This window comes from Canis lupus, chromosome 16 (assembly GCF_048164855.1).
Source record: "Canis lupus baileyi chromosome 16, mCanLup2.hap1, whole genome shotgun sequence".
In the NCBI taxonomy this organism is placed as follows: Eukaryota; Metazoa; Chordata; class Mammalia; order Carnivora; family Canidae; genus Canis; species Canis lupus.
Genome location: NC_132853.1, coordinates 53164546 through 53187902, shown reverse-complemented (window position 1 = coordinate 53187902; position 23357 = coordinate 53164546). Strand labels below are relative to the sequence as shown.

The 23357-nt window shown below is 44.6% G+C and overlaps 1 long non-coding RNA gene across 1 annotated transcript; it reads left to right on the top strand.

Annotated features, from left to right (window-relative positions):
• Window positions 1-19361: 19361 nt before the first annotated feature.
• LOC140607562 (uncharacterized) lies at window positions 19362-23027 on the top strand. Its single transcript, XR_012009533.1, has 3 exons — window positions 19362-19763; window positions 21862-22233; window positions 22551-23027. It is a non-coding gene; the product is annotated as an uncharacterized lncRNA (long non-coding RNA).
• The last annotated feature ends 330 nt before the right edge of the window (window positions 23028-23357 follow it).

The following is a 23357-nucleotide window of genomic DNA, read 5'->3' as shown; positions in this document are numbered from 1 at the left end:
TGCTTGGGCCAGGGTGAGTAAGAGATCTTCAAGGAATTGCTTAGAACATGGTGGTTTTATTGAAGGCAGATTGTCCTTGGCAGATATATCTAACAGTCTACTGGGGGAGACAATGGAGGACACTAAATATATCCTATCATTCCTGCCACTGCATAGTCTTGTTTATGAGGGTTTGGGTCAGAAGAGGCTTGGCCAAGAAGATACCTCATGGGTGGAGTGATACTCACCTAACCACACCTCTGGTATGCTGTGACACCCCAAGGAGCATGTGTGGCAGACGGGCACACCACACCCTGAGTCAGCTTCCCTCCCTGCTGTGAGAAAATTAAAAAGAGCCTCTAGAAATCATTCCTCCTTTCCCAGAGGTCTACCACTACCATCTTGGGACATAATGACAAGAGAGAGGACTGGCATGTGGGAATGTTTTCCTAGGGAGTTGAAACCTTATTCTCCTCAGATATTTGTCTGAAAATAGCTCAGGTAGTTCAGATCTCATGGGACCTTGAACACCTTGGCATGTGTGACTTGGGCAATAAAGTGCTGGTTGTTTTGTTGAGGATCCCATTAATTGCTCTGTAAATGAGATATGTTTCCAAAGGATTCATATTCTCTCTCTCTTGCTCTGATTTTTCTTTTCAGATGTGAGTTGAGATAATTTGACAGAAGGACATTCCTTTTACTTTCTATCTTCTGGAGAATCAAATACAGCTAAGAGGTAACATTTGACATTTGTAAGGTACTTATATGGTTGAAACATTGGTTATCACTTTACAAGCAATATTTTTTCAATCCCTTTTATAAGGCAGGTACTGCAATTTTCTTTATTTGACAGACGAGGAAATCAAGACCCAGAGACATTCAGAGTGTTGCTTATGATCACTAGGTTAATAAGACGCTGTATCCGTCAAAATAAAATAGGCTATGCCATGGTAATCAATAATCCTCAAAGCCCACTGAATAGTCCTCAAATCTCATGGCTTAAACGAACAAAAGTTTATTTCGCATGTACACTACAGGTCCACATTATTAAAGACGTAGACTGAGGGCAGTCTCACCATCTTGGAGCTTCACAATCTGGACACATAGCCCCCTGGTTGCCATGACGGTGAAGGGAAATGCTAGAGAGTTTCTCAATAGCAATTATGTTCTGGAAATGACACGCATCACTTCTGCTTAAAACCCATTGGCCAACATTAGTCACATGGCCCCTACCTAATGGCAAGCTACTGAGCTGGTACTCCTCCCCATACCTTGATGAAAAGATGGACCAATGTGGCTGACTAATAGAAATCACTATGTCAGAGGCAGATTTTGAGATTTTAACCACAATGTGAGACTTCCCTTCAGGAGAGTCACTTAATGCAGGATAAGAGGACCAAAGTGGCTATGTGGTGCTTTCTTCTTCATACTCCCTCATCCAACTTACCATATCTGTAATTGGATCCCAAAGAGGCACAGTTATGACCTCTGCTCCGTGGTCCTTCTGGCCTCTGCCGAACTCCTATGTTGTTCCAGGCCAATACCCAATGCCCTGTGGCCCCTGGTTCACCTTTGGGATTCATGTGATCAGCACCCACACAGCTGGGAATCACTGAGTCACAGGTTGAGTCGCTGCTTGCACCTTTTGTGCCTGGAAATGAGATTTGTGGGGCAGAGTGTATCTGCCTCCTACACTTTTGGCAGGCTTCCGTGGCTCTGCATTCCTGCTGCAAAGCTCTTTGGAGTGTATCTTTGACATCTCAGGGAAGCATTTAACGAATGCCACCATCCATAGCTGACAGGACACAGTAGTCTTAGATGTGGAGTCTCAGATGTGAACATCTTGGCAGCAATCTCCACCATGTTTCTGGATATGGGTTTCAAGGAATATGTTCATTAGCCTCTCCCTTTACAACTCACAACTCACTTATGGATTTATTTACTTTTTTGAACTTATCCTCCAGGTCAGATACAATTTTAGCCAGCCCAGAAATGAACAGCGAAAGAGTCTAAGAAGAATCCAACATAGAAGCTGTTTGAAAACACTGCTTTTGGACAGAACTCTCTTCCTTCTATGACAAGTAGAGGGTGAGAGGAAAAAATTAACATCATACCTACGGGAGACAAATAGTCAACAGAAAGAAAACAGAACTGTATCCTGAGAACTAAAAGAGAAGCATATCTTTGAAAATTACTTCGATAGGAGGTAGTAAAATTAAAAACAAAGCCAGCTCTTTGTTTCTAAATCTTTCCATTTTAACCTGTTCTCTTCTCCTGGTTTTCTTTATTGTTTCATAAAATCCAAGTCATTTTTGCATTCTTGGAGTAGAAAGAAGTCAACGGACAGAGAATATAGAGGATATTGAAGAGAAACAACTGCAAATAAGTAGAACTTGTAATGTGAGAAATGTCTGTCTAAAAAATAAGTAAATCATAGGCTTGACACTTGTACCAAGTAAAATCAACAAACTTAAGATTAAACTTAAGAAACTGCAAAAATGGGGATCCCTGGGTGGCGCAGCGGTTTGGCGCCTGCCTTTGGCCCAGGGCGCGATCCTGGAGACCCGGGATCGAATCCCACATCAGGCTCCCGGTGCATGGAGCCTGCTTCTCCCTCTGCCTGTGTCTCTGCCTCTCTCTCTCTCTCTGTGACTATCATAAATAAATAAAAATTAAAAAAAAAAAAGAAACTGCAAAAATGCAGTAAGAAAAGATGAGGAGAGTGAGAAAACCTAAAAGGAAAATGACCCAATATATAAAAGAGAGAACAATGACTCAATGACAAATTCTGGATATTTTTTATAGAAGGAAATAAGAGATGCATCATTAATGATTATAAAAATTGTATATAATAACTGTGCTCCCAGAGCATCAATTCTCTAGTTAGTAAATTGCAAAATCCTCAATCCAAATAAATTAAGAATTTTTTGGAGATCAATTATGATAAAATACCAAAAAAATTACTAAAAATTCTAAAATAAGATTTTGATAGATATTCCTGTTCAGAAGCTTGGATGATCCAAAGATACACGTTCTTCCTGTGTATAATTGTATACTTTTAATAAAAATCTTAATGGTACATGCTAAAGGAAAGCCTGAAAAAATGAATATAACATTTTTCTGGAAGCAGAAATTGTGCAAGTAGCCAGGACATTTTTTAGAGCTATTATAATAGATTGTAATCAAAACAGCATGGTAGTGGTAGAACTGATAGGCAGAGAATGAAGGGAAGATGCCTCGACATTATTTAATGATTCTTTCTCTGCTAATTTTGAATGCCAAATTTAATCATAAACCCACTCTTCTATATATACCAAAGTCTATTTTTGGAAGAAGTGGTTAACCATTTGAAATAAAGTTGGCATCATTTCTCAAAGCATACACCACAATATAGAGACCAAAAGAACTAAATAGTTAAATGCACAAAAAGAAGCCAAAATAAAATGTCGATGGATATATCTCTGATCTTGAGCTGGGTTTAGTTTGTCTACATATAATGAGATGGGGAAAATTTTATTCACCACAATTCCACTGATGAATGGAACTCATTTGTTGGAGAAAGTTCATGAAGTAGAGAGGGAGGCAGGAGAGGAGGCTGAGTAATAAACATAATTCTGTGGAAGACAAAGAGAATTTCCTTGATATTCCAATAAGGAAGAGAGGAGGAAGACAAAAATGTAAAGGAAAGAAAGAAAGAAAGAAAGAAAGAAAGAAAGAAAGAAAGAAAGAGAGAAAGAAGGAGAAAACCAAAAAAGTGTGTGTGGAGGGGTAAAAGAAGGCTTGTCTAGAAGAAGCAAGATGTTGAACTGTTACCAACTACCAAATCGGAGTTTGGGCTGGTTTTCAGCAATCTCTATAGGACAGGAAGCGCCTATCAAGTATCTGAATATAAAAGCAGTGGAGAAAATCTCAAAGAGGAGCAATTGGTGGATTTTCTAACATAAGATTAAATTTTTTTTTTTTTTTTTTTACATCAAGGGTCTGCAAACTACAACCCATGGGCCAAGTCCAGCCACACCCATTAATTTATGTATTATCTATCCCTGTTTTCCGGCAACCGGGCAGTGTTGAGTAGCTGTGATAGAGAACATATGGCCCACAAAGTCTAAAATATTTACTGTCTGGCCCTTTATAGAGAAATCTTGCTAATACCAGCTCTGAATAAAAAACATCACAATTAAAAGGCAAACAGAAAACTCAGAAACAAAATGAAACATGACACAAACATCCCAAAGAAAAGAGAAATATCCTACGTATACAAAGGACCCTTCCAGATTATTTATTGAAAAACTCCCAGTCCACAGTAGGCAGAGGACATAAATAGTTCATTGAAGAAAAATACAAAGGTATCAACACATGAACCAAAGGGAGTTCAGATTCACAAGTGAGCAATCAAAACCAGCAAAATAAATCACAATCCTATTAGTCTTTGGAAGAAGGAGGTCACAGCATGGATAACTTCATAGACTATTTATTGCTTGGGGGTGCTGCTCTAAAGCAGTTTGGTGGTTTATAGTTGAACCTTAAACCAAAAAAAACAAAACAAAACAAAAAACAGAAAAACAGCATTAAGCCCTTTGACAGAGAAGTTTCATTTCTGAGCAACCATTTGCAGATACACACATATAACGGTGAGCATATTCTCCGAAGTAATATTATCTCTGGTCCACCTCTTACTAGCTGTGATGGCCTTGTGTGAGCCACCAAACCTTGCTAAGCTTCCATTTCATCGTGGGTGAAATGTGAATTTAAAAATAGTACCCAATTGTAGGGCGGCAGTGATGGTCCAATATAATGATCTATGGATATTTCAGTGAAGACATAAAATACATGTCACATAGTGGTAACTGTATTAAATCCCAACAACTTTAAAAAAATGAAATAACGAAAAAATAAATAAAATAAAAATAGAAGGACCTGGGTGGCTCAGTCGGTTAGGTGTCCAACTCTTGATTTTGTCTGAGGTCATGACCTCAGGGTTTGGGATCAAGCGCTGCATAGGGCTCTATGCTCAGCATGGAGTCTGCTTGAGATTCTCAGTCTCCCACTTCCTCTGCCCCTTTCCCATCATGCTCTTTCTCTCTCTCTCTCAAATAAGTAAATAAATCTTTACAAAAATAAAATAAAATAACCAAAAATGAAATAATGAGGAAATAGTTAAATAAATATTGATATGTCCTTATAAAGGAATATTATTAGCTATTAAATTAATTTTAAGGCCCATGGATGATATAGAAAAAAAGCCATAGTGAAAAAAATCATAGTACAAATTTGAATATGCATTATTATTCTAATGATGGATAGAAAATCCATAATGCATGTATATGCATATAAAAGGACTGGAAATAAATACATCAAATATTAAGAATAGTCTCTGGCTGTCAGGAATAAGGTCGACTTCATTACTTACTGTTTTTTAAAAATCATTCCAAATATTATTTTTCAGAGCCAACCAACAACGTAAAACATTTTTCTAATAGAAATGAGAATAGGCAGGGAAACACTCGAAGATCATGTAGGCTGAGTGAAGGAAATACAACTAACATACGCTGACTCTTTCATCTCAGAAAGAGTTGGTGGGAGAAGCAAGGTTAGGCTCCCATGCATAGAAATCAGTCTCTGATGTGGAGCCAGTTTCTGATGTGTAAGGGCACATGAGAAGTAGAAACCATGGGGGTGGGGTCTGTGTTGATCATAATTCATGTTACAAACTTCTCATTCTCTATTTCAGAAGCCAGGGATCTCCAGACTACCCGCTCCCCTGACCCCAACCTCCCCCAGATTGCTATCATTCCTCCAGACTCTTGCCAGGCAAATTTGCCTATCTCCTTCCACTCCTTCACCCAAGTACACCTTGAGCCTGGCTGGTTCTCTCCTCCACCTCACCACCCTCACCCCTTCCATCACTAGGACCCTTTCTCGGATCTCAGCCCTCCCAGGTTGACTTGCCAAATTAACTGGGAATGGGGCTCTGGCCTCCTGAACAGCCACCCACGCTCCCCCTCATGGATTACCACAGAAATGAGATTGTAAATTATTTAACTTTACCTCTAGGATTGCCTGGACTCTTTTGGAATTTTAATAGCTCAGTTTGCATCACTGAAATCTGACCATAAAATTCCTCAAATTAAAACTTATCTCCTTACCCTGGTCTACAAGGCTTTAGTGACCTGGATCTTGCTAATCCTTCTGGACTTCTGGCCTTTCAAACACCCAGGCCTATGCATTTTTGTTCCTTCTGCTTAGAATGCTTAGAAAAGCTATTTCATTCCCTCTAATCTTTACATGGCACCTCCTTGGGGCAACTTACCCTGGTCCTCCTATCCTAGTCAAGTAGTTCTCCAATCACCCAACTTTTTCTTCCCCAGAGCACTCCTTATATTATTATTATTACTTTCATGTTTATTTCCTGTCAGATCCTGGTGGTATATGAACTCCTTGAGGGTGAGGTTCTGTCTTTTGTCCTGTCCCCGAAGACCTAGCCCAATGTAGCATTCAATAAATATTCACTGACTGACTAATAGAGATGATTTCTGATGACTTCAACTTGCCTCATGCAGTGCTTTCACTTAGAAGGGTAAGGGATCCCTGGGTGGCGCAGCGGTTTGGCGCCTGCCTTTGGCCCAGGGCGCGATCCTGGGGACCCGGGATCGAATCCCACATCGGGCTCCCGGTGCATGGAGCCTGCTTCTCCCTCTGCCTGTGTCTCTGCCTCTCTCTCTCTCTCTCTGTGACTATCATAAATAAATTAAAAAAAAAAAAAAGGAGGGTAACAGCTAGCCCTGAAAAAGAAAACATGCTTAGTACTACACCCATACTATTTCTCTTGTTACCCCTGCAACAAGATAAATAGGGTGGGTTGGGATAAATAGGCATCACTGTAACACTGAAAATGGGAGAAATGGGAGAATAGACAGTCCTAAGAGTTTGGATAGACCAAAGAGATCTCTGGATCCTGCCCTTGCCATTTTTCAGAGGAGAAACGGAGAAAGCCACACAGAAGGTTGGGTAGAGACAGACCATGAACCAAGATCACAGCAGATCTTCCCTGAAGAACCCATGCCAGTTCCAGAGCCTTTGGGAAGTACTCCCAATCCTCGGATGCTTCCTTACCTCTGGTGGATCTTGAAGAGTTTGGAGAATACATCATCTGTTGGGCTAAAAGAAACCGTGGAGGCTTCCGTTCCTGTTCTGGGGATGTAGGCACCAATAAGAATCACTTCTATCCCAGTAAGAGGGTTTACTGGACAAGTGGACATGATGGGAGGAAATGCCTACTCAGCCTGGCTCAGGGATTTGGCTTTCTGCTGTCTAGAAATTGGTTTCACCTAAGCCAAGAAACCAGTTATCAGATGAGAATGGAATTCCATCATCTCAGTCGGGTCACGAGAAGCCTAGAGGTGAAAGCCTTTGGGCATAGTTCCCTGATTAAACCATCATGGCATCCTTCCGACACACAAGGGTGGAGGGAAGGAATGCGTTCTGGGACTGATCTTTTTACAGCATGAAGTTGGATGTGAGGGTTTGAATGCCTGAACACTAATAGCACTTCAAAACCAAAAACAATAACAAAAACACAGAAACAGAATTAAAAAAATCTTCAATATAGAGCTTCCCAAATACCATCCGTGTGAGATGGAGGGAACAGTCTAAAGAAATTGCAAAGAGCTGCATTATGTAAGCAGAAGAGAGGCCACAGTGTGTGTCACCGCTGTCGGGGACAGAAACAAAGCCAGTGGGCCAGAGGAGGTCAGAAGGCAATACGGGCCAAGAGACACTGTGATTTTGAAATCTCCCATCATAGATTTTTAAAGAACATAGTCATTTCTGTCATTTGGGGAATTATTTAATTATAGTCATTTTTGAAGGCAAAAGCCTAGACCCGAGTTGGGTGATGAGCACCAGTATGACTAATACAGCTTAATCTGAAGGAATCACGAAGGGGTGAGACAAGGAAATTAATATTTATTGATTGTCTGTTATGTGCTAGTCATTTTTCAATCATTGACCCCTTAATCTTCCAAAGCTTAGCACAAGCTCACTATTATTATTATTCCCCTTTTCAAAGGAGAACGAGGGAGCCCAGGGAGTCCAATAGAGACATGGGAAGCAGATCAGGGCTTATCTTATGCTGAGAACAAGGACAACCCCCACTGTTAGATACTCATCACTACAATTATCTTATGGAATTGGATGTTTTCTTAACAGGAAAAAAGTAAGGAAGGAGGCATCCTCTGTCTATAGCCAAGCACCAGGGCCTTTCTGTGGCTCTGACTCATGCACGGCTTCCAAAGCCTTCCAGCCCAGAGTCTTTTGCATCCCCATGCCCACCTCCACTGGGCCTTTTCATCGTGAATTTCACAGATGGGGCTATGATCACCTGTAGCCTCTACTCAACTGCTCAGGGTAGCATCACACCAGAATGACCTCTGCCCACAGGCAGGTGGAAAAGTCTCAGCATGAGTGTATGCAGGCCCGACCAAACTTTCCTGTTTGATGTTTGTGGTCCTGACCTCCTTGGGGAGCCCTGGGCTTTGTGGTTTCTTTTACTAGTGGTGACTTGTTGGAGCTGCATTTTGCCAATAAATGGGAGCCATGAATGAAGTCACTCGTGCTGCACAGCTGTTACCCTGTCTGTGTGCTCCACAGCTGGGCCCTGTAACCTGGCACCAGCCTCAGAGGGGAGCCACGGTTTAAAAAGAGAGGGAAGTGGAGAGGGTCCAGAGTCACCAATGTTGGTGTGACCATGGCAAAGGGACATGCTCTGTGTGGCCTGGGGGAATTAGCGAGGCAGACAAATCCGAGAAGCCCTCCTAGGTCATTGTTTGGTGATTCATGTGCACAATGCCATGACCTACGGATGTGCTCGGGATGCCACCAATGGGGACTTAACCAGGATCCAGACTGAAGTTCATCTACTTGTACTGGTTTTGTATGACTGCTGTAACAGATTATCACAAATTTAATGGCTTAACACGAATATATTAGCTTACAGTTCCAGAGATCAGAAGTGTGAAGTGGGTCTCATTGAGCTACAGTCAAGGTGTCAGCAAGCCCAGGTTCTTTCTGGAGGATCAGGGGGTGGGGGGATAGAGCCCATTTCCTTGCTTCTTAATCTTGATTCCTTAGCTCAACGGCCTTTCTCCATCTTCAAAATCAGCGACAACAAGCTTCTTCCTTCTCAGGCTACCTACCTTCTCTCTGACTTTATATCCAGGTGACATCAACTAGAATACTCTTGTAGGTTTTATCTCTCCCTGTTAGGGATTAAACATCCATATGACCCCTCCCGCCCCCCAATCTATGTGTTGAAATCCTAATCTCTAATATGATGGCATTAAGAGATAGGGCTTTGGAGAGGTTGTTAGGTTAGTGCCCTCATAAGAAAAGCCAGGAGAGAGCTTGCCTCCTCTCCCCTTCTCCACCAAGTGAGGATACGATAAGCCAAGCATCCATCAACAAGGAGGCAGGCTCTCACCAGACACCGTGTCTGCGGCCACCATGATCTTAGACTTACCAGCCTTCAGAACTGTGAGGAGCCACTCGGTCTATGGTAATGCAGTAGAGTGATACAAAGAAACGATCCAAGGTATTCATTAGGAAAAAAAGGAAGAAAAGTAAACATTCCTTGTTGTAGCTATCTATATCTCTAAATCCTGGGATCAGGCTCTTTTTCTGCCCCTAAGAAGTCAAGTTACTTAACTGCAGGCCATGGTTTGCTCATCTTTGTAATGGGCACAATTCCCCTGGTCCTACTACCCTCCAGGAAGGGGTATAAAGAAAAAGTACTTTGAAAAGGATATTGTTGCTTAATTGAGCAGTTTGTGTGACCTCACCGACATGGAAGAGAGGTCCAGACCTGCTGCCACCCACTACACAACACCCACCCCTCATTCATCCCCCACTTACTCCTTTACCACAGATCTGGATTGCTGTCTTCTTAAAGATATTTAACTTAATTAATTTACTATTATTATTTTGCCTTCCAAATTTGATTTGACTTGCATATCTAATATGCAGCAATGTCTCATAAGAGGGAGGGCATCAATTGGATCACAGTGGGCACTCGATGGATATTCACAGAAAAAACGAAATGAGCAAAAGAGAGTGCAAAAGGGAGAAGGAGGAATAAGGGTGTGTGGCCAGTGGTGGGGTCTCTCCTCGATAACTTTGGGTAGTGGAAGCTCCGTTTCCACTCTCTTTGGGAGATTTCTCTAAACTTACCTTCTATCTGGGGCCTTGTTCCGATCTGAAAGAAGGGGACAGTCTTGAGGACACTACATGTACCTGCAAACACAGGCCATGAGGGGCAGAGGGTCACCCTCATGCCCAGTCTCAGGTAAAACAGAGGAAAACACCGCACCCCTAAACCCACTGCCCCCAGGGGCAGTTAAAAGAGCCCTGGTTTCCAGGGCATTGGTTAATCAATGAAGCACCAAGCAATCCCACAGCATCCTTGCTGAAGCCTTCTGAAGCACGCAGAAAGTCCTGAAAAGAACATCTGACAGTTGCACGAATGAATGAGTTCAGGAATGACAGGTCTCGGGCCACCACAAAGAGCCAAGAAAACACAGGAACACATGTGAATTGCCTGGCATGCTAATTACTGACTGCGATGGATCATTCTAGTACTTCAGGCCACTCAGCAATGTTACTTGGGTTTTTTTGCTGTAACTCTGCCCCCCCAGGCCTGGCTCCTGGGCTCCCAGGGCGACTCTGATCTGTCTCCACAGAAAGGAGCTGAGCAAGCAGATTAGACCCATCATGGGACCTGCTGGCTGCCAGAGCCCTTCCCTCCTGCAACCTTTCGAGAATCTAAAACAAGCACTCTGTGCCCCGTCTCCAACTGTCCTTCCCTCTTCCCTCCTCCTGGCCTCTCCCTGGAGCCGGGCAGCGGCTACTCCTGGCAGGGGAGCAAGGAACCTCCTCTGAGTCAGGGCTGAGGGAGCCATCCCCCCCCCCCAGGCCCCTGAGGGCTTGGAGAGCCGACCTGCTTTGTCCACAGGAAACTGCAGTGTTGGGCCAACGCTATGGGGTAGTTGGATGTGAATAAGCAAAAAAAAAAAAAAAAAAAAAAAAAACGTGTTCTTCATATTGAATTTAATTGAAAACAACTACCCACCCACCCTCACTCTTCCCCCTTTGGGCAGCATGATGATCTGGAGTCAGCCTCTGCGTCTAAGCAGGGAGCAGAGGCCGGCCCCCCAAAGCCAGAAAGGGAGGCCAGGAGCCCAAGGCCTCAGGACCACACGTCTGTAGAAGGATGTGGGACCTGAAGCAGCCAGGCCGCTCGGGCTTCCTGCCTCCAGCCCTGAAGTGAAAGGAGGCGGAGAGCCGGGCCAGGCAGCGGCAGGGGTGTTGGGGACTGGGGGGTGATGGGGGGGGAGAGCCGGGAAGCCCGGGGAGGAGGCCTGGCTCCCCTGGCCCGCAGACACCCGCAGGACCAGCGAAGGAGCTTCCCTTCCAAGCATTGCAAAGCGTCTCCGAGGAGGAAGGGCTCTTGCAGGCGAGCCAGGAAGGCAGCATTTGAAGGCGCTGCTGGCACCGGGCAGGGAGGGCCGGGCTGTCTGTCCTCCCACCCTCTGGCTCGCCGGGAACCCCAGGCCTCTCTGACATCATGGCTGAACACCAGGCCTGGCTTGCACACGTCGGGGCTGCCCCGCCCAGCTGGGCCCCGCCAGCTGGACCCTCCCAAAACGGGATCTCTTGTCAGCTGCCTTTTATAGAACTATAAAACCAAAAGTTCAAGTAAGAAGCCTTAGACCAGTCATCAAAAAAGGCAGGCTTCGCCTCCTCCCAAGCTCTTCCTGCCTTTTCCCTGGGCCTGCTGCGGCTTCCACCAGCCCGCAGAGCCACAGGGCCGCCGGCTGCCACCCCGGCCTCGTAAAGGGCCTGCAGCCCCAAAGGCCCAGCAGGCTGCCGAGCAGGGACCTCCGGACACGTGCTTTGGAATCAGAAGAAAGGAAAGAGGCCAGGGGAGGTTGTGCCACCACCACCACCCACCCCCAACCCCATGGGAGAGGAAAGACACCTCGGTGACCTGGTGAGATGGAAGACAGATTGGAAAGTGTCAAAGAGGAAGCACAGGACCGCAGTCGCCAACTTCTGCCAAGGAACTGTGACCTCCGCTACCTCAAACTATCTTTTGGGCTGTTACTCCTTTGGCCAAAGAATAAGTCCATGGGGTGGGGGCTGTGATGGTGGTGGTGGTGGTGGTGTGTGTGTGACATCAGATGATCTTCAGTGCAACTGAGGTTAGAAGAGAGAGAGATTAGACATTTGAAGTTGGACAAAGGAGTTGACTTCACCTCTTTAGGTCAAGACCGGGCCAGCGTCGGCCCTAACTCACTACATGGCTGCAGAAAGAAGAAATGGGGAAGATCAGTTATTTCCCCCTCCTCAACCAAAATATTGAATGAAGATCAATGATAAGGGTCTCTGTGGTTCTTGGGGGGAATGAGACTCTGTCTACAGTTCGGGAAGCCCCCTCTATGCTCTAAGCACATGAGAAGAAAACCCAAAACTAGATGGAACTCACCCAAAGGCCCAAGATGGTGGCCGCGTCAGCACAGCTGCCCTTGTGGGACCATCTTGTCCCTTGCCCTTACCTTTTAAGCACGGAGTCGAACTGCAGCTTAAAGGATTAATGGGAAGTGGAAGGAAAGGTGTAATATCCTTCTTTGCTCAAATTAGATCAGTTATCTTGACCTGACAAAGAGACTTTTTTTTCGGGCATAATACATGGGACCTTTCTTCTCCTGGCTTTGGGATATTAGCATGTATGTCGAGCGTTAACATTCCTGTGGGTCCCTCAGATTATATCAGGCTGTTATGTAACTGGCATTATAAGATTGGAAAGGCTCTTAAAGATAATACCTAGGTCAAGGTCTTTAATTTATGAATGAGGTTGAGGGAGGTCAAATGACTTAATGCTTTGTATACGCCTACATTTATTCATCAGCGATTATTATTACCATTGCTCATTTTGTTCTTGCTGTTGTTATTATTCAGCACCTACACACACTAAGCCTTGTTCTGCACACTGGGGAGTCATTGGGGAACCAAAGGGAGACCGTATCCTTTTTTTTTTTTTTTTTTTGGTGGAGCTTACAGACTGGTTGGAGGAACAAAGATTATACAAGTGAACAAATGTGAAAATGGTAACTTTTCAGAAAATAATGATGAAAATGGTGACAGAGGGGATGGTTTGTTAGGTTACGAGGGGCGAGGAAGGCTTCTCTAAGCAGGTGACCTCTGAGATGAACTCTCTGTGATGAGCTGGAGCTAGTCATGAGAAGCTCTGAGAGAATCGTTTTCTAGGCAATGGGGTGGCAAGTCAAAAGCCCCAAGGCTGGAACAATCTAAGTTTTTTTTAATTTTGTTTCTGTTTTTGTTGAGGCAGAGATAGACCAGGTATAGCTGAGGTGTAGTGTGTAGAGTGAATGAGGGGAAGGGCGGCATGAGAGCCACTGCCTACTGCCATCCTACTCACAGTTGTCTCTAAAGAAGGTCCACGGACCTTTGTATAGTTCTGGAATTAAGCTGTGCATGGTGAGACCACCACTCCCCTGCTGTAATACCACCCATCTTGTCCTACAAACTCTCTTAGGAAAAAACCCCAAGACAAAGACTTGTTGCCCACTCGTACATTAGGTTGCAGTTTACCATCAAAAGTCCAAGCCCACGGGGACATGTACTCTCACTTGGACCTTCAGCCCTTATTTGGGTTGGACTGTGACCCCACAAAAAATGATATGGAGGGGTCCTAACACACAAAACCTCAAAATGTGACCTTATTTGGAATTTCTTTTTCAGATTCAGTCAAGTTAAAATAAAGTCATTCGGGTGGAAACTAATCCAGTTCAACTGAGTTCCTTATAGAAAGGAGAAATTTGGACACAGAAGCAGTCCCTCAAAATCCTTCCCCTGTGGTTGGAAGCTCAGAGTCTTTCCATATCAAAATGCTCCATATCCTTACCCTTTTCTATGAATGTTCTCCTTGAATGTCTGCTGTGCCCGAAACCAGTCACCTCTCCAGGTCAAGGCTTCCCCTTCAACCTTCTCTGCCAGTGGCTCTTCCTTCCTCCCCATGGACACAGGGCCTGGAAGGGTGTTATGTCTTCCTTGCCCCACATTCCATCCTCCATCGTTTATCCTCTACAACCCCAGATCCTTTGATACCCATAGGGTTGGACTATGTGCTGTTAACCACCTCCTCCTTGGATAAGTCAACCACTGACACCCCTTGGGTTTCCCCTCATCTATGGAAGACTTTCCGCTGGCTACCTCTCACCAGCAACACTAGCTGCAGCTGTCACAGTCTTGAGTTGTCTCAATGATCACGTAGTCGGGCCTTTCACTGCTCAGGATTCTCAGATTTTTGGTCTATTCTTTTCCAATGGTCATGTCTTCTGCATTCAGTTGCTCCTTCCCATGCTCACACACAGCTCTTCTTCTGTAGATGCTCCTCTTTCCAAATCTCATTTTTAAGAATCTCACTCCCAACCACCACTTGCTATCTTCCAGGTAATTCCTTCTACTACGTTGACCTCAACAATTCTTTGGCTCTACGGAGAACTTTCACCCACCAACTGGTCCATTGGGCACCATCTCTTCAAGCCTTTCATGGCCTTCATTTTATCGTTTCTATTGTTATAGTCAACACCTTGCATAAACTTTCAGTTTCCATCTCTCCCTCTGGCCTGCTGACCTGAAAGCTCTCCTGCTTCAACTCAGAACCTGCACCAGAGTATTTGAACATGGCTGGAGGAAAACACAAAGCAGGGCTTTCTGGTCACCTGTTCGTTTTTGACCGCAAACTTCAGCTGGGCCCTCAGCACTGTCTGGCCATTCTGGTACATTCCCCTGGTCAATTCGCAATCCCATTCTCCAGAGTCACTATTTCACATCTCCTCTCTCCTTACGTCCACCCCCTCACTCTCGGTTGATGACCTCATCTTTTATTCACTGAGAAAACAGAAGCAGGCAGAAGAGAACTTCTTCATCCACCTGCAAATGAGTCACCTACCACCTCCTCCAGTCTGCATACATTCTGCTTTCCCTGCAGACCATGCCTGCTCTCATTTGAGACTTTGTTGCTAGTGCACCAGATCCTGCCCTGAATTGCCCCAGATCCTGCCCTGAATTGCCCCAGATCCTGCCCTGAATTGCACTAGATCCTGCCCTGAATTGCACCAGACCCTGCCCTGAATTGCACCGGCTTCCATCCTTACTTACACCAGTTCCCGCCCTGAATTGCACTGGATCCTGCCCTGAATTGCACCAGCTTCCATCCTTACTTACACCAGATCCTTCCCTGAATGCACCAGATCCCTTCTTGAACCACACCAGATCCTGCCCTGAACTAAAAACTGCTCTGCAATGATCTCTCCTGCCCTCAGCATAATCTTTTCCCTCCAGTGTCTCATTCTAACCAGCTGGTGAATGCACTGGACTCTCGCCCGTTTAGATAACCCCTCCCTCTCTTCATAGCTTCCTCTAGCCCTCACTTTGTTTTCTTGTTGTCACCTCTCAAAACTACTTGAAATTGTTACCTGTACTCAGCCTCTGCATCTTCACTTTCACGTCATTCGCTCTTCTCAATCCCTTCCCGCAAGGCTTTGTTCCCATTTTTTCTGCTCTTTTCTCAGCCCTTGGCCAGATTTAAAGATGAATTCTGAGTCTTCATCTGGAGATTATAGGAGCATTTGGAATGGCAATTTTTCCTCACTTGGCTTTTTGGATATCATACTCTCTTGGTTTTCCTGCTACCTCAATGGATTCTCTTTTTCCATCTCCTTTCCTTTGCCCTTCTTCTTTTTTTTTTTTTTTTCCTGGGCTCTAAATGTTTGTTTGCTCCAGGGCTTAGCTCTGGCCCTCTTCCATTCTGCGTCTACACTACCTGGCACTTCCTATCTGAGATCATAGCTTTTAATGTCATCTGTATGTTGATGACTCATGAATTTTTATCTTCAGACCAATCTCTCCCCTGAATTCCAGACTTGTGTATCCAATTGCCTACCAGACATCTCCACCCTGACATCTAATAGATATGTTAAATATAACATGTCCAAAATAGAAATATTGATTCTTTTCTCCTCTCTCCTCCCAAGTATGCTCCTCCCACAGATGTCCTTGATTCAGTAAATGGTATCATCATTCTGTAGCTGTTTATGTCCCAATTATAAGAGTCATCCTTGAACCCTTTCTTTTCCTCCTATCTCACAGGCAAATCCATCAATGGGTCTTCTTCAGTGTATGTTAATGGAAGGAACTCATTGATGCCACAAAGAAAAATAAAGCAGGGTATGGGGATAGAATGTACCAGAAGGGAAGAGATGATAGACTATGAGACAGTGACATTAAAGCAAAGATCTTCAGAGCACCTGGGTGGCTCAGTGGTTGAGTGTCTGCCTTTTGGCTCAGGTCATGATCTCAGAGTCCTGGATCGAGTCTCATATCAGGCTCTCCCCCAGGGAGCCCGCTTCTCCCTCTGCCTGTGTCTCTGCCACTCTCTCTCTGTGCCTTTCATGAATAAATCAATAAAATCTTTAAAAAGAAAATAAAGCAAAGATCTTCCTGAAATAGAAGAAGGCACAAGCCCTAGCAGGATGTGGAAATGAGAGCCTTCCAGCAGAGGAAGGAGCAAGCATGAAGATTGTGAGGGGGTCAGGAGCACATCATGTCTGAGGGGCACGTTCAGAAGCAGTCATGGCAGCTGAGAGGTATTGCTACCAGATTAGGAAGGATCCTGTCAGCCTAAGACTGAAGTTTGCATTCTATTCTACTTGTTATTGGAAAGGAATGGTAGTTTCTAGCAGGAGAGGATCATGATGTGCTTTGTGTTTTGTAGGTAATGCTGGCTCCCTGGTAAAGAAAAGGTTGTCAAAGAGCAAGACAAGAAGCCATGGGCTCAGCAAGGAGCTTACTCCAGTATTCTCAGGAAGGTGTCAGCATATGTAATCTGTAAAGGGCTATACTATGGACTGAATATCTGTGTCCACCCCCACCCCAAATTCATACATTGAAACTCTAACCTCGAAACCCCAATGTGATGATATTTGGAGATGGGGCCCTGAGAGGTAATTAGGTCATGAGGGTTGAGCCTCCGTGAAGGGATTAGTGCCCTTGGAAGAAGAGGTGTGAGAGCGAGCTCTGTCTCTGTCACTTAAGAATCTAACAGGAGGACGGCCATCTGTCAGAGATGAGAACCTTCATCAAGAGATGAAGAGAACCTTCACCAAGACCCTACCCATGCTGAGACCCTGATCTTGGACTTTCCAACCTCCAGAACTGTGAGAAATACATGTTTGTTCAGGCCACCCCTGTCCCCCAACAGTCTATGACATTGTTATAGCAGCCAGACTAATGCTAGATAATAAATATTTTAGACTTTGCAGGCCACACGGTTTCTGTCACAACTACTAAATTCTGCTGTTGCAATAATTCTGTTGTAGATGATATGGGTAAATTAATGGGTGTGGTTGTGTTCCCGCAATACTTATTAAGAGCCCTGGGCTGGATTTAGCTCCAAGGCCGTCATTGGCAAACTTCTGATTTAAACCAGAAATGCGGGGTGCCTGGGTGGCTCTGTGGGTTAAGTATCTGACTTTTGACCTGGGCTCAGGGTCATGAGATCGAGCACCACACCGAGCCCCACGCCAGGCTCTGAGCTGAGCATGGAGACTGCTTATAATCCTCTCCCTCCTCCTTGCTCATTCTCTCTCCCTCAAAAGAATAAACCAGAAATGATGATGGCTTGCCCTAGGCCTAGACCACAGGCCTTGTTTTAGTAGCTCTGGAATGTTCTGATACCAATGGATTAAATGTGGAGGCTAAGGGGCAGTACAGAATCAGGATACCCTCTTGAGACCCACTTTTTAATCTTTCCATCTTATCTCGCCACTTCACGAGCATTTCTTATTTGTTATTCCTTGGACAATCCTAATGTTTATACCCATATTAAGGTAAACAGGTAAAATCTGTTTGCTTTCAATGGAAAAATAAAAATCAAGCCCATGTAGTGGGAAATATGGTGGCCTCCTCCCATAGAGCCCTGGTTTTCTGTAGAACCACAATATCCACCCCCCTCCCAACCAATCTTCTATGCCCTCAAGCTCAGTAACTCACCAATGAGTGGTGGAGGGTGATGGTGGGAGTGGTCTTCTCAGATGGGGAAGAGGTGGTTCACTGAAATTGTGCAAAATTGTCAGTGCAAGAGGCCAATAAAAAGTGAATCAACTGTTTATTGCTTTCTAGATAGCTTTTTTTTTTTAAGATTTTATTTATTTAGTCATGAGAGACACAGAGACATAGGCAGAGGGAGAAGCAGGCTCCCTACAGGATCCCAAAGTGGGACTTGATCCCAGAACCCTGGGATCACGACTTGAGCCAAAGGCTGACAGTCCACCACTGAGCCACTCAGATGTCCCTCTAGATTGCTTTTAAAAAATTTTTTATTTTTAAAAATTTTTTATTTTAAAACATATTTTTAAAAAATATGTTATTTTTATTTATTTATTCATTAGAGACACAGAGAAAGAGGCAGAGACACAGGCAGAGGGAGAAGCAGGCTCCCTGCAGGAAGCCAGATGTGGGACTCGATTCCAGGACCCCGGGATCATGCCCTGAGCCGAAGGCAGATACTCAACCACTGATCCACCCAGGTGCTCTTCTAGATTGCTTTTAAATTCCTCACCTTCACCAAATTTTCTGGCCTGCGCCCAGCGCAGACACACCCAGTGCCCCCATTCCCCCAGTAAACATTGTCCTTATCACCCCAAGGAAACAATGAGAGCCCTTGACCTTTGCATCTGAACAGTGAGACTGGGTTACTCACTGCTGGTTCTGTCTTCAATTTTATATGGGATATTGAGAAAAGTCACCCATTAGGGACAAGAGAAAGGAGGAGAGTAGGAGAGGGGGGGGGGAATTCTAGCCATTAGGGAATTAGTTAGGTATCACCAAATATCTGAATATCTAGAATTTTCCCAAGGACAAGCCCCGATGGATACAGAGTAACAGAAGTAGCAATAGGGACGCTTCCATCTACTGCTGAGTGTGAACTGAATGCACAGGGGTGGGTGTGGGGGAGTAAGCCGGAGGGTCACCAGTGTCCCCAGCAACTTTCCCCTCTCCCTTCTCTGTTCCAGTTCAGGTTGCCATTCCCTCCCCGGGAACACACTGTGCTAGGTCTGGCTGCAGAGCATTCTCGGTGTAGTAATAAAGTGCACACTTATAATGTTGGGCTCAGTGACAAGAACAACATGAAATAGCGCTCTACCCACCCACTGAGAAAACCGAGTGTGTCACACTCCTCTGTGTCATGGTTTTAAAAATATCTCCACTGACGGTCCAAGTCTCAGGTTGGGTTGGAGGGGTGTTTAGTGCCTCACTGTGCCAGGTGGAAAATGTTTTCATCAGAATCCCGAGGACCTGAGTGATGGACGGCTGCTGACTTTGCACGCCTGCGTGTGTGTGTGTGTGTGCGTGTGTGCACCGGTGCCCATGAACATGTGTTTAAGGAGAATGGAGGTGGGTGGCTATTTCTTCGCTCGTTCTTTTTTTCATTTTCCCCCTTTTTCTTTCTTTTTTAATTACATGTTCCTGACAAAGAGGTGTGTCCCTGGCACTGCAGCTGAGACTCTCCTCCACCTCTGACCACACGGGGAGACGAGTACAGAGGGCTTCTCAGCGCTCAGCATGGTCCTCGGCATCGATGGAAACACCCGCTCCGGGCCAGCAAAGACCTGAGGCTTCTTGGGAATGAGCAGTTTAGAAGCTCAGTGAGTGTCCGGAGAAAGAGATGGGCTCTATCTCTTGGTTTGCCTCTATCTTGCTTCTGTGCCTAAGAAGAGCAGAGCCGGGGCCCCTGGTGGCTCAGCGGTTGAGCATCTGCCTTCCGCTCAGGTTGTGATCCCAGGGTCCTGGGATCGAGTCCTGAATTGGGCTCCCCAGAGGGAGCCTGCTTCTCCCTCTGCCTGTGTCTCTGCCTCTCTCTCTGTGTCTCAGGAATAAATAAATAAAATCTTAAAAAAAAAAAAAAAAAGAGCACAGCCAAGGCTAAGGTCTGCTGGAATTTTGAAGGAGGGTTCAAACAACAGGGCGAGTCTTTTAACCCCTTTGTGGTTCAGTCTTGTTTACTTTGGAATCTCCAGTGCTTATCAGCTTGGCAACTGTGGCAAGTGGTTGAACCTTTAAGTCCAAGTCTCCAGACTTGTGAAAGGGGATCATAGTATCTGTGCATTGATGTTGTAGTGACAGTAAATGATGTGAGTCAAGGCAGGCGCTTAGCACGGGACCTGGCACAGAGCAAGCGCTCAAGGAACTCTACAGATCACAAACACGCGGAGGGCCCCTGGGTGGCTCAGTCGATTAAGCATCTGCTCAAGTCCTGATCCCAGGGGCCTGGGATGGAACCAGGCATCTCAGACTCCTTGCTCTGCAGGTGCTTCTCCCTCTCCCTCTGCCTGCCACTCCCCCTGATTGTGCTCACACACTCTCTCTCTCTCTCTCTGTGTCAAATAAATAAATAAAATCTTAAAAAAAATTACAAACATGGGGAAATAGTCTTTCACTTGAAGATCATACAGGAAAAATGTACATGAGGCTCCATGTGACCTGGGTCCCCCACCTGCTATCTGACCCCATCTCCATTCCCTTGGATATTGGCTTGCTCTGCTCTACTGACCTTCTGGAATTTCTTTTCACACATCAAACACCCAGGCCTTTATGGTTGCTGTTTCTTCTGCTTGGAATATTCTATTCCCAGATATCCTCATGTCTTCCTCTGTTACTACATCCTGATACCTGCTCAAATATACTTTATTGGTGAGAGGTCTTACTCTCCTAATATCCCAAAATGCCACCCCACCACGTTGGTCCTTCACCATCCCTCTTCCCTGTGGTATCTGCCTTTTTATCACATCCTGCAGGTTATGCATTTACTTATTAATATATTTATTACCTAGCTTCCTGGCTAGAATGTAAGATCCGTGAAAGTGAGGGTTCTGTTTTGTTCATTGCAGCATTCCTAACATGGAAAATGGAGCTCAAACTACAGAAGGCATATCCTAAATATCAATTAAATGAACGAACAAATAAAATGTGTACATAATTCCCTTGTACAGAGGAAGACTTGCATGGTGACAGAGTCAGTAATTGCTGAGTCAACACTCATGCCAGGATCTTCAGGTTTCTTTCCAGTTTATCCCAATAATGAAGAATAGTGAAAGTGCTTAGGCAACCAGGAACATTCTGGGCCTTGACCTCACCTGTATAACTTTTGACCTGAGGTAACATTCAGCTTAAATCCATGAAATTCATATAGGAATCATTCCAGTCTTCCAATTATTCCTATCATTCCAATCATTCCAATCAATCTTTCCTATCCTTGGTATTTCCGGCCCAGGTAATATAATATTTGATTGGAGATATTCCACATATGATTAGGAAAACTTTTTTTTTTCTATTGACCAGATTCTTCTTGTTCTCTATATACCTTCCCAAAGGTCTTATAAAGCTCCCAGTGATTAGGGAGATTTGACCCTGCTTCTTCAGACTTCCTTGAGGTCACCTTGTCTGAAATAGGAGGCCTCCTCTCCTATGATTAGGTTTTTGCTTCATGTTCAAAGAGAAAGAGCTCTCCTGTCCAGGCAATGTAGTATACCCCCAAATCACATGTATACACATTATTTCTGGACTTCTAGGATTTCTATAAAATGAAGCAAATCATGTCAATTCTTAAGTCTTGGAAACTCCATCAGAGTGAACCGTGACTCCTAACAGTCGTTAAGCAAGATATTGAAGAACCTGACCAGTGAATGGAGGTATTTTCTTAAAGTTCTGGAAACACATCAGATCACTTCTTCTGTTTCTGTTCAGGTTGGGAACACCTGAGTTGGCTAAGTGTGATTCCCACTACCATCACATACTGAGAAGTAAACCCTATGGCCATCGCTGGAAAAACTCAGCAGGAAATTGGCTAAATCCTTACATGTCCTCAAATCAGTCCATGCTTTTACTGTGGATCGCAGAGCTTGGATCTGGTCTTCACCAACAACTAACCTAGCTCCGAAGACACACAAGTATCCCATTCTCGAAATGGGGTCAGGTACCACAGGAATATTTTATTTTACTTTCTCCAATTCAGAAGAGTCGCCTACCTCCTTCTGCTCTGGATCCAAGTGTTCTCAGGACTTTCAGGACTTGGTGAATTGAAGACACGGTTGGCTATTGTGCTCCATTTTGGACACAGTAAGTCATTTTCTCTTTATATCTGAAAACAGAAGCTTGATTGTTTTATATCTGGGCAGTAGAACTTGTGATCCTTCATCAGCTTGGCTGTTTATAATGACCTATGGGCCATTTAACTCACATGTAGTAGGAAACAAGTTTAAACCTTCACCTCCTCATTTATATCTCTTTCTACTTCTGAAAGGGTTCAAAGTGTGGTGAGTTCAAAAAGAAAAAGCAATGACTGCAACTTCCAATCACAAAGATTTCAGTAGGGAACTCTCCTGAAGGCAAGTTTATTTGATGGATTGTCTCCACCCTTGTCCATCCCCCCCTAGTTTCTCCAGCTTATTTGTTCCATGACATCGTTGCTGAAACTCTCCCGAAGAGGCCTCCCTCCAATGACGATGGTAGCCCAAGAGGCTGCCATCCGGTGACATCAGACCTATTGGCAGTAACCACAGTGGCACTTCTGACAATATGCCAAGAGTTCTAGGAGCCAGGCATGAGGTGGGTAATCCAAATAACCATTCCTGCCCAAGCTGCCCTCTGCTGAGACAACCCACCACTAATTAAAGGCCATCTGTTTATACCATATAGCCTATCCTGCCAGAAGCAGCCAGATGTCAGCACATTACTCTAGTCCGTGACCTCTCTTAGGATATTAACATGGATTATTTATGGGTGGGCTGAGTTGGTTACTGTATATGAGCCTCCTTCCTGGTGCATGGCTTAAGAAATTATATTATATATAAACTTTATGACGATACCATTAATTTTGGGTCTTGCCAAGTTCCAGACCTATATGCTCTGTAGTGGGGTTCTGGGCCTGTTTCAACAATAACATTTTTTAAAAACACTCTAGTGTCTCATTTCTCTGGGTTTTCCATGGGTTCCCCATAAGTATAGATATGAATACTCTCGAAGTTACTGGCAATTAGTTCTCACGGACTACCTGTGAACTACCCTCTCTCCTTCGGTTCGAGAGGAGTGCCAAGTGAGTGCCTTTTTGGAATCAGAAGAGAACTTGGTGTCATCATTCTTGATCTTCTCTCTTCTTCCAATCTGTGAGTTCAAATGTGTTCTTTCCAAAGCAGTTGCTAGGCAGATTTGTTTAACCCATGAGGGGAGGAAATGCAGAATTA